The sequence below is a fragment of the Pseudopipra pipra genome, chromosome 11 (genome assembly GCF_036250125.1).
Source record: "Pseudopipra pipra isolate bDixPip1 chromosome 11, bDixPip1.hap1, whole genome shotgun sequence".
NCBI classification, from domain to species: Eukaryota; Metazoa; Chordata; class Aves; order Passeriformes; family Pipridae; genus Pseudopipra; species Pseudopipra pipra.
The window spans coordinates 1271080-1285879 of record NC_087559.1 but is presented as its reverse complement, the minus strand read 5'-3'; the positions used below and the strand labels follow the sequence as shown (position 1 = coordinate 1285879).

The window sequence follows — 14800 nt, the reverse complement described above, 5'->3', positions numbered from 1 at the left end:
AGGCATTTAAATCATTAAATCATGCAGTGGGAAGGGAAGCAGTGGCATGGGAATGCAGCAGCAGCTCTTGGGACTGTGAGTATTGTACCTGGAAAACTGTGGAAAATTACTTATTATCACTTTCTCTGGACTATTAAAGAGGCCCAAAGAGTGGTAACTGTATTAGGGATTAATCCTCAGTATGTTGAGTTTCCCTTTTTTACAGAAAGGATGGGAAAATGGAAGGGCTGGAGCCTCCCCCAAGCCTGGCTGGGGAGTGGGGCACAGTGGGGACTCCCACCCTCCTCCTGGGGCCAGCAGGTCTCATGGAGACTTTATCTTGTAGTTACCTGTGCTTTGGGACGAGTGTTCCAGTCCTGCATTTAAGGCAAGCCACGAAATACCATAAATTGACTATTATTTGGTTTTCTGTACCTTGATAATTGGGACTAATCGGAGCAAATAGCCAGTATTTTCTGGTGGGATGACCTTGGGAGCAGCAGCCCAGCTAGTTGTGTCTTCCTCCAGGGAGGAAAGTTAGAGGAATTACTGCCAAATCATAATAATAGCAGCAGCACCCGGGCTGTAATTCTCCACTCTCCTACTCCAGCGCCACCTGAACACCAGCGTGAGGAAAACAAGTCATTTATCAGCTCTAATTCCTTGGAGCCGCCGGGAGCGCGGGGCAGAGCCGGGAGGAGCGGGCAGAGCAATCTCTGCCTCGGCCCAGCCATTAAGGAGCCTGCAGGTAATTTTCCCATTTTGGCAATTTGTGGCTGCTCAGGCCCAATCTGGCTGTGCACTAGTATGAGTTGCTACAGGAAATGGCCCCGTTTCCTTTTTGAGTCGCTCCGAGGTGTGAGATTTGCTGCTCCCGCCTCCGCTCCCTAATGAGGGATCCAACCCTGGTGCTCTCTGTGTCCCCGAGGTGCCTGTGCACCCCCAAATCACCCACCCCAGCTCTCAGCTTGGCCTATTTTTTCCCAGAAAGTGAGGTGCATGTGATACCCACAGAAATGCTGAGCCTTCTGCAGCTATTTTGGTTTCTGTAAAATCGAGATCTTACAGGGAGAAAATCAGGGAGATTTTACAGAGAAAATCAGAGAGATTTGACAGTGGGAGAGAAAGGTAAGAGATGAAATAGTGAAAAACTTTGTAAGGTGGAGTTGGTCAAAGGAAAGGGCTGTCCTAAAGCAAAGCAGAGAACTTGGACGTCAGGAGCTGTTTGCAGCAGCATCTGGCCAGGAAAGCAGTAGGTGGAGAAAGCTGGGCATCAGACACATCATAAGCACTGTTGGTGTGCAGGGGGGTTTTGTTAATCAGTGGGCATATGAAAAAATCCTGGTTTGGGACTGAATTCTATACAAAGAGTGAGTGATGGAGGAAGAGGAACAAACTAAAGAGTTGGATAGAAAGACCTCAGCACAGGGGAATGAAGCGAGTGAGAGGTCCCTTCTGGTTGATAGGAGTTCACTTCTTGGTAAAAGAAGTAATTCTGGACAAAAATGGAAGGAACTTGTGGTTTTGTCCAAAAAAGAGGACTGAGAGCCAAATGTCAGCAGGTTATGCTGGTTTCTGTGCAGAGGGAAGCAATGAAATACTGGCCAAGGTGAGATGGCTGCACAAGGGGGGATGAGGGACCAGTGACTTCCAGCCTGTGACATCACAGCTTGGCCTGGGAGAGGGAGAAATGGGTAACCAGGAGCAGTTACATCCAAAAAATCTTACTGAGCAGACCAAGGAGCTGCTGTGACACACGTTTAGCACAGAAAAGGTTCGAGTGGTTCTGAAAGCTGCAGATCTGCCAGCCAAGCCCTCACCCATAGGAAAGGCACTGCAGCAGTGACTGGAAAAGCCAAGTCTGAGGGCAAGAGGGTTTGGCTGAGGAGAGAACAGTCTGCACTGAGCCATAAACCCCCATAAATCTGGGATTAAAACCACTGAAGTGATTTCAGCTGAGTCCTGGGCTGAGCAGGGCGAGGAGGAACAAGCTTGGCCCAAGATCTGCCCTGCTTCGGCCAGCTGGGAGTTTTCTTCACATTCCCACTTAATTTCCAAATCCCAGTTCCCTGCAGCCTTTTGCAGGCAGCTTGGCCAGACCCCCAGGCTCTGCCTCACTGCCCTGCACTTTTGTCCACTTGCCTACATCCCCTTTTGCAGAGAAATTGGGAAAATCGAGATGTGTCGCAGCGCCTGACAGGAGTGGTGGGAGAAAAGGAGGGACCTTATGCAGTAGAAATATTAGTAGGAAAAATAAGGGTAAAGAATGATAAAATAAGAATAAAGATATATAAAATAAGAGCAAATAAAAGGGTAAAATAAAATAAGAACAAGGGAAAGGAGTCTGGCTCCTTGTTATTAATCTACATGTTGGAGAATATAAAGTAGCAAGTGAAGGTATTTTTGTGGAATTGGTCCTGATGCCAAACCTGTATGAGATGAGCTCTAAGGAATTCCTTTGATTAGGGAGAGGATTAATGTAAAAGGTAAAAAAGCAGGGAAAAATCCTGTGTGAACCAATGCCTTATGCAGCAGAGTAATTAAGAAAGACCTTCACAGTATATTTATTGCAGTGATTTAGGTACAGAATGGCTCAGTAGACAGTGTGTGTGTATTTACACACATGGAAGCTGTGGATGTTTCTACATGTAATTATCTAGGAATATGCTATAAATCTACAAGGGCTGATAAGGGTCTAAAATGACTGTCATGAGTTTAAAATGCCTTTGAACCTAATGGCTTTGCCATTTAATTCAGCGTTTCACCTCCAAGTGGAAGCTGTTAAAAACCTCAGAGGGCAGAACAATCCAGCTCTGCAGAATTCAAAGGCAATCCAGGTGCTGGGGGGGAAACAGGAGTGGTAAATGCAGGTTTTCCTTTAAATCTTTTTCCAGGACCAACCCACCAGAGCAAGCTGGGACTGTGTGGTCCAAGGCCACTGAGTTCCTGAGGCTTTGTGGAGGAGTTTGCAGCCCTGGAGCTGCAGGACGGGCTGTCCTGTACAACCCATTCCAGCCGGGAAGTCTGAGTGGAAACCATCCTGAGGACAAGGCTGGCTGGGGGTAAGTCATTTTATCTGTCTTTATAATGCTCTGAAGGAGGAAATGTTGCTCCTGATGTAGCTCCTGAGGACTGTTATTCCCAGCAGCCCCACCTGAGCTGAAGGACGGGGCTCCCAGGGGGTGGCTGGTGCTGAGCCGGGAACGCGCCCGCTGGATTTATGGAGCAGAGGGGGGTTCCCAAGGAACCGAGGGAACCAGTCACCTGCATTCCAAGTCAGCAGATGAACAACATGCATTGCAAAGGTCACTTTCCCATAAAACTTGGGCGATAGGGAGGTGTCGCCGTCACCTGCCATGACCCTGCACCGAGGGCTGGGAGTTCTGGGAGTTCTGCTTTCCTGCACTCCTGCTCTGGGGGAGCTGCAAACCTCCCAGGACCTTCTGAGGCTCTCTATGCTCAGCTGGAGGCATTTAGTGAGAAAAGTGCTGCCTGAGGCAGGGGTTCTCCGTGCCAGAGCTGAGGGGTCTGACTTACAGGATCACAATCATTTGGGTTGGGAAAGATCTCCAAGATCATCGAGTGCAACCCTTGTCCCCCAGCCCAGAGCACTGAGTGCCACATGCACTTGTTCCTTGGACATCTCCAGGGATGGGGACTCCACCAGGGCAGCCCCTTCCAATGCCTGACCATCCTTCCTATGAAGAAATTCCTCCTGAGTCCCACCTGACCCTCCAGGCAGGGGTTCATCTCACCTGAGAAGGGCTGAACCTCACTGGTGACAGACCAACTCACCTGTGCTGGGCTGAGGAGTGTCCCCAGGATGTGCTGCTCCACAGTCACTCATCCCAGGCTTTCTGTCTTGGTCCACTTCCCGAGCTGAGCAAAGGGAACAAGCTCATTTAGCAGTGGCTGGGTGAGTAAATCAGTGCTGGCACTGAACACTGTGCTGTTTGTCACCTCCCCTCTGCTCCTCCCCGCAGAAACACAAGATTCTCACCTTCAGCAAGTCGTGTCTATTAAAATCTGGATGATCACATGAAGGAGCTCAGGTCCTACAACGATAAAATAAATGTCTGCTGCTCTGGAGAAGCCAGTTGGTGACCTTTCCCTCTCAGCTTCCCTGGTGATTCACAGGTTTTATTTTTTGCTAAGTACAAAAGCGTTTTGCCTGGCAAACACTCCTTTGCTGAAGGTGAAAATGAACAAAACGAGCCCACAGGACCCCGAGGGGAGGGTTAGTCTCTCACAGTTATCACTATTTATAACAGCAGCAGTGAAGGGTGGGGAGCTCTTGGGGGGTGCAGGCAGTTCCCTGCCCAGCCCAGTTCCCCAGATAATTCCCCGTGTTATCCATTGTTTGGGGTCCTGGGTTTTCAGCAGGAAGCTTGGGAACTATGGGAACTTCACAGCCTGATTCACCAGCGTGAGCACTTTAAATGATAGGTCTACTACTAGAGGGCATTTGGCATTTGACTCTATTAAAAAATTCATCAAGAATTGATACACTGCATTTTTCATTCCAAAAATTGCAATCAGGTAGCAAAGGCTGAGTATTCATAGGAGAGTAATATCTTCTCAGTGTTCATTAATCTGAGTCAGTAATGAACTGCAGGTAAAATGGGGGGATAATTCAGAGCAAGTAATTTATTTGATTATTTTTTCTCATCTTCTCTATTATTAAATATCCATGAACAATTTAATTGACCTTCCTAAATTTTTCATTTCCCTTTCAGAGCTGTTTTTGGTAAATGGTTTGCAGGGCTGCTGAGGGGTTGGTGTCAGGACCTGGGCAGGTTCACCAGAGCTCACCAGGCAGAGCAGTTGGTGGTGGGGGCAGCTGGTCCCTGTGCCCAGAGCAGTGCCAGCTGACAGAGCCCTGCCCATGGGGTTAACTCCTTGTATTTCCCCTTCATCTTCCTCACCCAGGTCATGTCTGATGGGGCAAACCCCTGAAGAACAGCTCATTCCTTCGTCCTTACTGTTACCTTGAACATATTTTGAGCTTCTGAGCTCAATCTCTATTTGGTTTAAGGCTCAGTTCCCCTACTTTCTTTCATCCCTTGGTGATGTTTTCAGGGTCTCTGATCTCCTTCCTTGTCCTTTGATTCCCTCCATTTAGTTCACAGCTACACTAACATACGGTAATAAACCAGATTATATTTCTCTGATTAAGTCTCACTGGGACTGAACCCAGCAGAAGGATTATTTCCAATATCTTGATGGTCCCATTTCCATTGACCACCCCAGAACATTGGCCCATTCCCAGCTCCCTTCCCCAGTTATCCCCAGCCTGGAACCACATGACTGATTCTTTCAGCCCAGGTGTGGGATCTATGTTGTTTCTCTTGAATAACAAGCTTTCTTTCAAGATTATTTCTGCAATGTCAAGCCCCTTCTGAATGTTAATCCCATCCTTCCCCTCCCAGTGCCAGCAGCTGATTTAACGAGCGTGGCCCTCCTTCGTCGTGCGAGTCATTAATGAAGAAATTAATAATGTGAGTTCAAGGCAGGTCTCTCAGAAGCTTGATTCATCTTTTCATTTTAACAAAACCATTTTCTGGAAAGGAATGGTCTCCCAGCAACCTTTGTAGGCTGTGTGGATGTCCCCAAATGCCATGTTGATAGGGAAGGCTAAAGCCAGGCTGTGAACCTTTGGTGTCCTGAGGGAGGAAATGCAACTGGGATGGTGCAGCCCAGCCAGTGCTGTTTGCTGCTGCCCACACCTTCAGGACCTTGTTGCTTTTATGGGGAGTTTGAGTATTTTTCTGGGAATGGATGGTTTGTGAGCTGGGATGTAAAATATCCTTTCCTTCTTCTGGAGAGAGACAATTTACAAGGGCCTGGAGTGACAGGACAAGGGGAAATGGCTTCAAATTGATGGAGAGTAGGGTTAGATTAGAGACCAGGAAAGAATCCTTCCCTGTGAGGGTGGGGAGGCCCTGGCACAGGTTGCCCAGGGAAGCTGTGGCTAACCCATCCCTGGGCAGGTTGGACGGGGCTTGGAGCAACCTGGGCTAGTGGAAGGTGTCCCTGCCCATGGCAGGGGGTGGAATGGAATGATCTTTAAGGTTCCTCTCCAACCAAACCATCCTGTGAGTCTAAAGACATGGTTATTTTCCCCCCATCTTGCCCTCTTCATCCTTCCCCAATAATAGTTAAAATTCTGATATTGATTCAGGCAGTCCCTTAAGTATGCAAAGATAAAGCTCATCAGCATAACCAATTTGCAAACATCTAAATTAGCCAGGCACTCTCCCCATTCCCTTTGCAGGAGATTATAAACTTCCCTCTTTGTTAACAGCATTATTGTGCCGACCATCTGCTCTTAGTTAGCCTTTTTCATGAAGATTGAAGCAAGGAAAGCTTATTAAACACTCAGCTTCCTTGGTTAATGGCTTTCCCGCTCCTTTTTCAGCCTTCCTTTATTACTAATGTACTTATGGAATGATATCTTGTTAATTGGCCCACGCTTTGTACCTGACCCCTCCGCCTTCGCCGCCGCACGGCTCCGTGGAGAAAGTGCTTGTGGAAGGGTTTGAAATGCTCCAGCTCAGGCCTGAAATTCCCACCTATTAAATCTATGGAGAACAGAGACTCAGTTTTCATCCTTCAGTGGTATTTGTGGCTCTCACATGAAAGACAAGGTGGTGGCAGCGACCTGACCCTGCTCCCGGGTGGGATCGATGGCAAAAAACCATGGGGGCGACTGTGGGGATTGGAAATGTTTTCAAAAATATGCCATTTGTTCAAATTTCATTAACACTTTTCCCAGGTTCTCCTCTCCTGACTCGCCCTGTTCTCAGTGCATCATCTACATTATTTCTTAGGTCTTTAGAGTTCTCTGGGGATCCCCCCTTACTGGTCCCCAGTCTCCGAGTAAGTGTTCTCTGTCCTTGGTTCTTGTAAAATAGCTGCTGCAGCAAGTTTCACCTTTGTAAGTGTGTGACCTCAAAGGCACAAGAAAAATCCTCCTCAATTACACTGGACAGCTTGTAAACAGATTTCCAAATTATTCCAGCCCTAAGTAAACACACCAGGGCTTGAAAAACCCAGTTGCAGTCCCAGAGCTGTAGATCAATAGAGGCCTCTGGTCTGAATTCGCTCATGGCACAGCAATTTAGATAATAAGATGGGGAACATAATAACATAAAATTTCAGTGTTGCAACTTCATTTTTTTTTTGCTCTCTCACCAGAGACTAGGGAAATGAAGAGAGCTCTGATTTGCAAAGCTAAATAAAACAGAAGCGCAGAGGAACCTGGCTGGGCGTGCTGACCTTCTTTTCAGTTTTCAAGCAACTCAAAACTGAATCTTGCTTAGAACTGGCCATTATCCTTGTTTTCTCATGCAGAGCCATTAACCTCTAACTTACTAAAGCAAGCAAACCGTTATTTACTGGTACAGAAAAACTCCCAGCCTTCCTCATTTTCTCCTGAAACATCTGAAAACGGATAAGCTTTGGCAGATCCTAATAGTTCCAACCTGCATAAGGTACTGGGAGAAAATAAAAATGCACACTGCTGGTTACATAATGTGAAATAGCTGAAATGCAGCAGAAATTTGGAATCTATCTAAATTCTTGGGAGCTGGAAAGAGGAGCCTTTGCTGCAGGGAGCTGCCTTTTGAGGGGGGAGGTCCCCTAATCCCAGCCCTCAGGTAACAGTGCCTGGAGGGAGCTCTGAGTGCTGCAGGGAGCACCAGAATCGGCTCTCGGTGTCAGGCTGCAGGAACCTGTTTCCTGCAGCAAACCAAGCTGGAGAACACTTTGCAGTGGGATCTAACCCCAAATATCCCTCCAGTTTTCCCAGTCTGAAGGGGTGTGTGAGTGTGGTGCAAGGCACAGGCAGAGTGAGCAGAACAGGAGACAAACATTGTCGAGACTCCCATTAAATTAAATGGAAATAACTGTTCCTTGCAAGCATTGCCCTTGGGCTGAGCAGTTCCATGTGGTAGGTGACACATGTGTGGCATGCAGCACCAGCACACACAGGGGGGGATTTTGGGGGTTGTCCTGGACACAGCCAAGAGTTGAACTCAATTCTTGTGGGTCCCTTCCAACTCAGGAGGTTCCGATTCTGTGTCCAGCCCTGGCAGGGTGGAGTCCCCATCCCTGAGGGATTTAAAAGCCCCATGGATGTGGCCCTTGGGGACAGGGGGTAGTGGTGGGCAGGGCAATGCTGAGGGAACGGTTGGACTCGATGATCTCAGAGGGCTTTTCCAACCTAAACATCATGTGGTGCTTCCTCATTGCTCTCCAGGTAGCCCAGCTTCCAGGGAGAACAATCCCCATCTTCCAATCCAAACTGTGGGAAGGACGCTGGAAAAGGAGGAACTGGAGACCAAAGGTACAATTTTGAGCTGCAGCTCCCACAAGAAATCTTTACTTCCAGCTCTGCACATCTCCAGCCAGTTGTAGCTGGTTTTTTTTTCCCTAGCTCTTTCTTTGTAGCTCTTTGGTTGAGAAGAAGAAATGAAAAGCTCAGTCTGGAGTCTCTAATTGTGAGTCAGTCGCCCACAGGCAGAGTGTTCCTGGTCCACTGCTGTTCGAGGGGACTGGAGTTTCCAGCCTGTTTCAAATGTAGAACTTCTGGCAACAACTGCAGCCAGTGCACTGCAAACTCCTGCAGCAGGTGAGCAGCATTTAGGAGGCTCTGAGAAATCAGAGAAATCAGGTTGTGTTTTTTAAGCAAGTCTCTTTTTTGACAGAGGATTGAAATATCAAGCCAATTAAAATGCCAAGGAATTTTCAAAACACAGACTTAACAGAGAAAATATGACTTTAGCAGCAGACGATGTAAGCAAATAACAGAATTTTGAGTGCTGGCACCAACTAAAAGTGGTTTATAAATGAGGGGGTTTTTTTCTTTTCATCCATTCCTTCAATCAGTCACTCAATGAAAATGTAACTTCCAGATCAGTGAGTAAATGGTTTAAGGTCTGCCCGTGGTGGTGGGGAGGCCCAGCTCTGCAATGGGAGCGTTCATGCTCCAATACATCATGGTATTTTCTGATATATAAACTGAAGAGCAAAAAGACAGATTGTGGTCTAAAGGTCAGGATAATAAAATAGCAGCATTTACTGATTCCCCTCAGAGTTTATGATCCGAGGAAGATCTCTTGTTTCAATTGATAAGAGTTCCAAAAAGCTGTATTAAACTTTGAGGGAAGAGGAGCCACTCCAGGGTTACAACTGGTGTGATCCACTCCCCGCCTGCCTCCATCTCCCGACAAATAATTAACCCAAGACTGTATTTTTTTTTTTTTTTTGAGGCAGCTCATTCAGGGTCAGAAGGAAAATTAGTTTTCCTCCTCCCCACAGTCTTTTCCCGGTGTTATTTACAGGCAGTGCAGTTTGCCACCTCCCTCCCAGCAGCCCTGGGAAATGCCACCGTGGGCGCCCAGGCTGTGACGAGACACGTCCTGTGCCAGACAAACCTTGTGCAGCCCCGACAGCAGAAATGCTGCTGGTTTGTCTCTTGCCCTTCTCACCCTGGAAAAATAAAGACCTTTGAGGGTTTTTTTTTAGTTGCTGAATTGGAAACTGTTAAGTTGTGCTGAGGCGTTGCTCGAAGCAGGAGGAAAAAAATGGTTGGAAAAGCAGTTTGCTCGATAATCACGCGAGCTGGAACTGCCTGCTCTCTGCAGCCCAGGCGGCCACCAGCCATCAAGAATATTTTTTTCTCCTGAAGGTCAATAAAAAAACCCTCACCTTTTTTCAGCTTTTAGTTTTATACCGTATTGGAAAAGCTGAATCATGTTTTAGTTCAAAAAAAAATCTTATTTAAAGTCTTTTGGGAGGTACTTAAAGCTTCCTTACACCCCCTTGCTACAGAGCCTAGGTTTTTATCACATTTATGCTGCTGGAGTGCCTCTGTTCAAGGGATGTTTCTTCAGGTGCAGGGGCTACAAGGAAAATCAGAATGATTTTCTTGTTTCCCTCGCTGCCAATGTTTTTACAGAGCTGTTGAACTGCACTTGCTGGGTTTTACCCTGACACTTTCATTTGGAGGCAATCTGATCTGCTCTGACTGGAGATTTTAAAGTGGAAGTCCCAGTGCACAGCAGAAACAAGGCATAAATTTCATCATTCATGACCCATTATCAGGTTTTTTTTTAATCTGCCACTTTAGAACCCGTGTGTTGTTCCACTCCAGGTGTTTTAACAGCTCATTTTCCTTTGGCTGACATTGCTGTGTCACGGTTCATGTATCCTCTGACATGAAGCTATCAGGTTCTTCCATTTACTCCTCCATTTTGCCCCTGCTTACAAATGAGGTTTAGAGAAGCTCAAACCTTTCTGTGTCTGAGGTTTCTTGCTTGAGCAGTGTTGCCCTTTGCATTTTATAATTGCTGATCTAGTTTCAGTCGAGGGGCTGAACATCCCTGTAAAATACTGAAGAATGACTACTTTAAATAAATACTAGAAAGTAAAAGCTGTTTAAAATGCATCAATGGGCCTTTCACAGACTTTTAAATTCCTGTAAAACGAGAGTGTCTCAAAATGTCCCAGTGCTTCTGTTCTCTCCCAGGATGCTTTGCCAGCTTGGCTTCAAAGCTGGGCCAGGATTTGGCCTGTCTGTGGTTTTTTGGTGCTATCGTGTTTCTGATGTGTCACCTGCCCTTCCCACGCTCTGACAGAACCAGGACAAGAGGAAAGCAGGTACCCCAAGGCCAGGCTGCCAGCTCTGCTGGTGCCTTCTCCAGGCAGCACAAAAACTGGAGGTGTCACTGTCTGCATTAATATCTCCTCATCCCTGTGCGAGATCACCTGGTGCTTTTCATAAAATTCACGTATATTTTATTTTAAACAGTGACAGGAGCATGTTTTCCTGTCTGTACCCCCACAGATCTCGCTGGAGGGGGAGCAGAGTGGTGCCCCCTCTCTGAGTGATGCTCTGTGACACGGGGGGAGAGCAAAGGCAGCACTTTGTCACTGCCGAGTGAGTCACTGCCGGGGTCCCTCCCCACTCCGGCTCCCTCCAGGGGGAGGGTGTTAGTCAGGCAGCCCAGCCCACGGCAACTGGGAGCACTGGGCGGGGGAATGGGAATGGCTGACGTCACCCCCAGGATGCTCCCAACAGTAAACAGCTTCCCTGCCTTGAGCGTGGCCACATCTCTACGGGTTGGGTGCTGGAAATGACTCACCCAGGAGGGAGTTGTGCCTGTGAATGGTCACCCAAGCTCTACGTTTGGGAAGAGCTCATCCAAGCTGAGCTGGGTCCCAGCAGAGCTGAACTGGTGCCAGCCCTGGTGCCTGTGGGTCCCCAGCCCTGCAGAGGCTGGAGGAGCTCGGCTGTGGAGGTGGGTTCCCAACCCCAGCCTGCTTCCCCTTCCTCACGGAGCCTCACGCTGGTACTGCCTTCCTGGCACTCGTGGGAACAATATGTGAGTTCTTCCCAGGCTCTGGAGCAGGGGTTCGTGGCACAGACAGCAAAGGTGCCCCTCGTGTGGCTCTGCAAACCCTCAGTGCCCTTCACCGTCCCCATGACCTGCAGACACAAAGAGTGGAGGTCACAAAGCACTTCTGGGGAATTTGGTGGTAAAGATGTTGTGGAAATGTCCAACCTGTCAGAATGGGGCAGGTGGTGCCAGGGCACTGATTGCTCTGGGTACAACCCAGCTCTTCCCGAGCCAAGCCTGGAGCGAGGGTGCCCATGGCTGAGGCCAGGCTGGGCTGGGGCAGCACTGGGGTCCTGGGGATGGGCAGTCACACGTTGTTAGTCCCCATGAACTGCAGTTCTGAGGCTGCATCCAGCCTGTCTGGGGGTCAGCCCCTTCCCCCAGGCAGTAGGGGACAAGGGGACACAGCCTCAAGCTGTGCCAAGGGAGGGCCAGGTTGGACATCAGGAGGAATTTCTTTCTGGAAAGGGTTGTCCAGCACTGGAAGGGCCCAGGGAGGTGATGGAGTCCCCATCCCTGGCCGTGGCACTCAGTGCTCTGGGCTGGGGGACAGGGTGGGGATGGGGCACAGGGGGATCCATGGGCTGGGAGGGCTTTGCCAACCTCACTGATTCTGGGATAAGTTCTGGTTTTCCACTTACAGGACAATGTTTTGCTGTTCTGTTACAGATGCAACATCAAGCCACAGTGCAGGGAAGAGCTGGGGAAGCTGAATCTTTCACAAGAATCCTGCAATTGGGGTATTTTCCTTAAAACCCTGAGGTGAGAGATTGCTTGGTCCTGCTGACACCATCACAAAGTACCATGTGAGAGAGATCTGACCCCCCATTTTCATAGAATCATGGAGTGATTTGGGTTGGAAGGGACCTTAAAGCTCACCCAGTTCCACCCCTGACACAGGCAGGGGCACCCTCCACTAGCCCAGGTTGCTTTTTTATGCCATGCTTCAAATCACAAAGGAGTTATACTGTGATTGAATTAACAATAATTTTATTATGAGTTATGAATATTAGACACATTGTCTCTTTTCCCATTTCTTCATTTTATTTCAGTTATGTGAATAACCTGTTTTCTGACAGAATTTGATTATCTTGTTTGTCTACAGCTGGCTTTGACTGCACTGCTGGTGGGTTTGCTCTGTGAATTAGATATCACTGAGATATACAAGTGCTGCTCTAACCAGGTGGTTCTGCCTCTGACAAAGCAGTGGAACATAGTGGAGTTTCAGTGTTCTATTATAACTCCATTATATATTACTTATATGGTACCTGTCTGTGGGTAATATATTTATTTTATTCCCTGGCAATTCTAAATTGCCTAGGGGGAAGAAAAGCTTTGTTTAAACAAAAAATGATTAAAAAAAATTGTCATTTCATCCCAGAATCAACAAAGTAGCCAATTTGACCCCATGTTACACATTTCATTTTAGTTGCTATGTAATTTACTATATTTAACATAGAATAGCATTCAACGTGAAATATTTGACACAAAGTATTTTGATGAGAAAGAAATGTTGCTTAAGCACTGCAGAAGTAAGACAACTTGTGGAAGTTGATGGACAGTTCTGAAGTGTTTGTCAGCCTGAAATTGTGGTTTTTCCAAAAGGAGAAGTTCTTTAACAAACTTTTGTGCAGCTCAAGGTCAGCCCCAGCCACACACGTCCACCCTGCTGAGCATTTGGGCACGTTGGACAGATTTATGTTCTGAAGGGAAGAAATTTATCCTCAGTGCCTGAACTACCTAAAATGTAGTAAATAGTAACCCCGAAAGTGGAGCTCCTGGTGCAGCCCCAGAGGTGTGAGACGTGATTTCCTTCCACCACCACCCCCAGCCAGAGTTTTTCTTTCAATTTGTCATCAGAACATTGCTGTAGTTCCTTGTTCTGTTTATGATCATGGAATCCCACAGTGGTTTGGGTTGGAAGGGACCTTAAAGCCCATGCAGTCCCACCCTCTGCCCTGGGCAGGGACACCTTCCACTGTCCCAGGTTGCTCCAAGCCCCGTCCAGCCTGGCCTTGGACACTCCCAGGGCTGGGGCAGCCACAGCTGCTCTGGGCAATGAGGAGCTTCTCGGCTTTCCTTTCTCTCCAGGTAGATTTGAACCTTATTTTCTCCTTTTCCAGCTGAGCCTCCTCGATGCAAATGAACACATTTGTGTGACTTCCTCCATCCCAGGAGCTCTGACATTGTCTCTCAGCTGCCCAGAATTCCAACAGTCCCTTTTTGTTGGCTGTGGATCTTCACCCCATGTGCCAGCAAGGGCTGCTGTGGGGACAGGACGTCCACCCCGTGGATGTGGTGCTCTGGAAGAGCCACCATTAAACGTGCATCACCTTCTGCTCTTCCCTAGTGGTTGGGAGCAGGGACATGGTTAGAAGGAAGGAAGGAGGAGGATGGAGATCTGAGCATTTCCAGTTTCCAGGCAGGTACTTCCAAGGGGCAACGAGCCCTGCCCAGCCCTCCCAGCCCTGCCCTGTGCTCCATCAGCTCACCTGATGCAAGGCAAGATAGAGAGTACTTTGCTTACCTCCTTAGCTGGGTGAGACCATTAGCTCCTGGATGAGATGGTTATGCTGTAATTTGTTGCTCCGTATTCTACATATTTTAAACCAGTTGATGACCTTTAAAAGGAATTAATTTTTTTTAATATTTTTCAGTGCTTAGGTATTTTAATCTGTTCTTTACATTTCCTTTTAGGACCACATTTAAATTTTTTAAATATTTAATTAAAAGCCCACCTCTGTGTGCCTTAATATGAAGCTCTCATTTGATTTCATTTTATATCTGTGACATAAATCTTTGCTCCTTATTTTAGCTTTGTCTGTAATGCAACCACTGAGGCAAATGCTAAAGATGTCTCTGATTTTCTGTCAGGATCAGGATTTTCACAGAATTCAGAGTAAGGCAATGCTTCTTCAGTCTTGTTCTCACATTTTAAGAATAAAAGTCAATGAAATGCCACTACAGATATATTTTTTTGGTGCTGCAAATTGCATTTTGATGAATCTCCACTCCTTCAGCACTGCCAGGAAGCCTCCCTTGTTGCTTCTAGCAAGAATTGTCATGGTGATGCATTCTGTTGACCACATTTTTGAAACACAGATTGTTTCTAATTTTGTTTCTCCAATTTACTCTGTGCTGCAATATCTCTGGTTCTCTCTCTCACTCTCTGTTTTTTTGAAGATTTCTGTCACGACAGATTATAAATACCCCCCTGGTGGGCTCTGCCCTCTCACCTTCACATCACAGAACGTGCTGGCTGAGATCCCCTCCTGCCTCCTCCCTCCGGGGGTTTGGGCTGTGGCTCCAGCACCAAACCACGATGGGTTTGGCCGAGCTGGCCTTGTCCCCATGTGCTGGCACCCAAATGCCAGAGGGCACCTCACCTCCTGCTCCCAGAGCACTCGGCTGGCTGGGTC

At 47.6% G+C, this 14800-nt stretch overlaps 1 long non-coding RNA gene across 1 annotated transcript in view; it reads left to right on the top strand.

The window, feature by feature from the left end:
* LOC135420104 (uncharacterized) overlaps positions 1–14792 on the top strand; it is a 32576-nt gene extending 17784 nt beyond the window's left edge. Inside the window, exons 5-9 of the long non-coding RNA XR_010433349.1 lie at positions 2874–3041; positions 8240–8326; positions 8417–8611; positions 12051–12143; positions 13505–14792. This is a non-coding gene — a long non-coding RNA (uncharacterized LOC135420104). The remainder of the gene's footprint in view (positions 1–2873; positions 3042–8239; positions 8327–8416; positions 8612–12050; positions 12144–13504) is intronic.
* Positions 14793–14800: the final 8 nt, after the last annotated feature.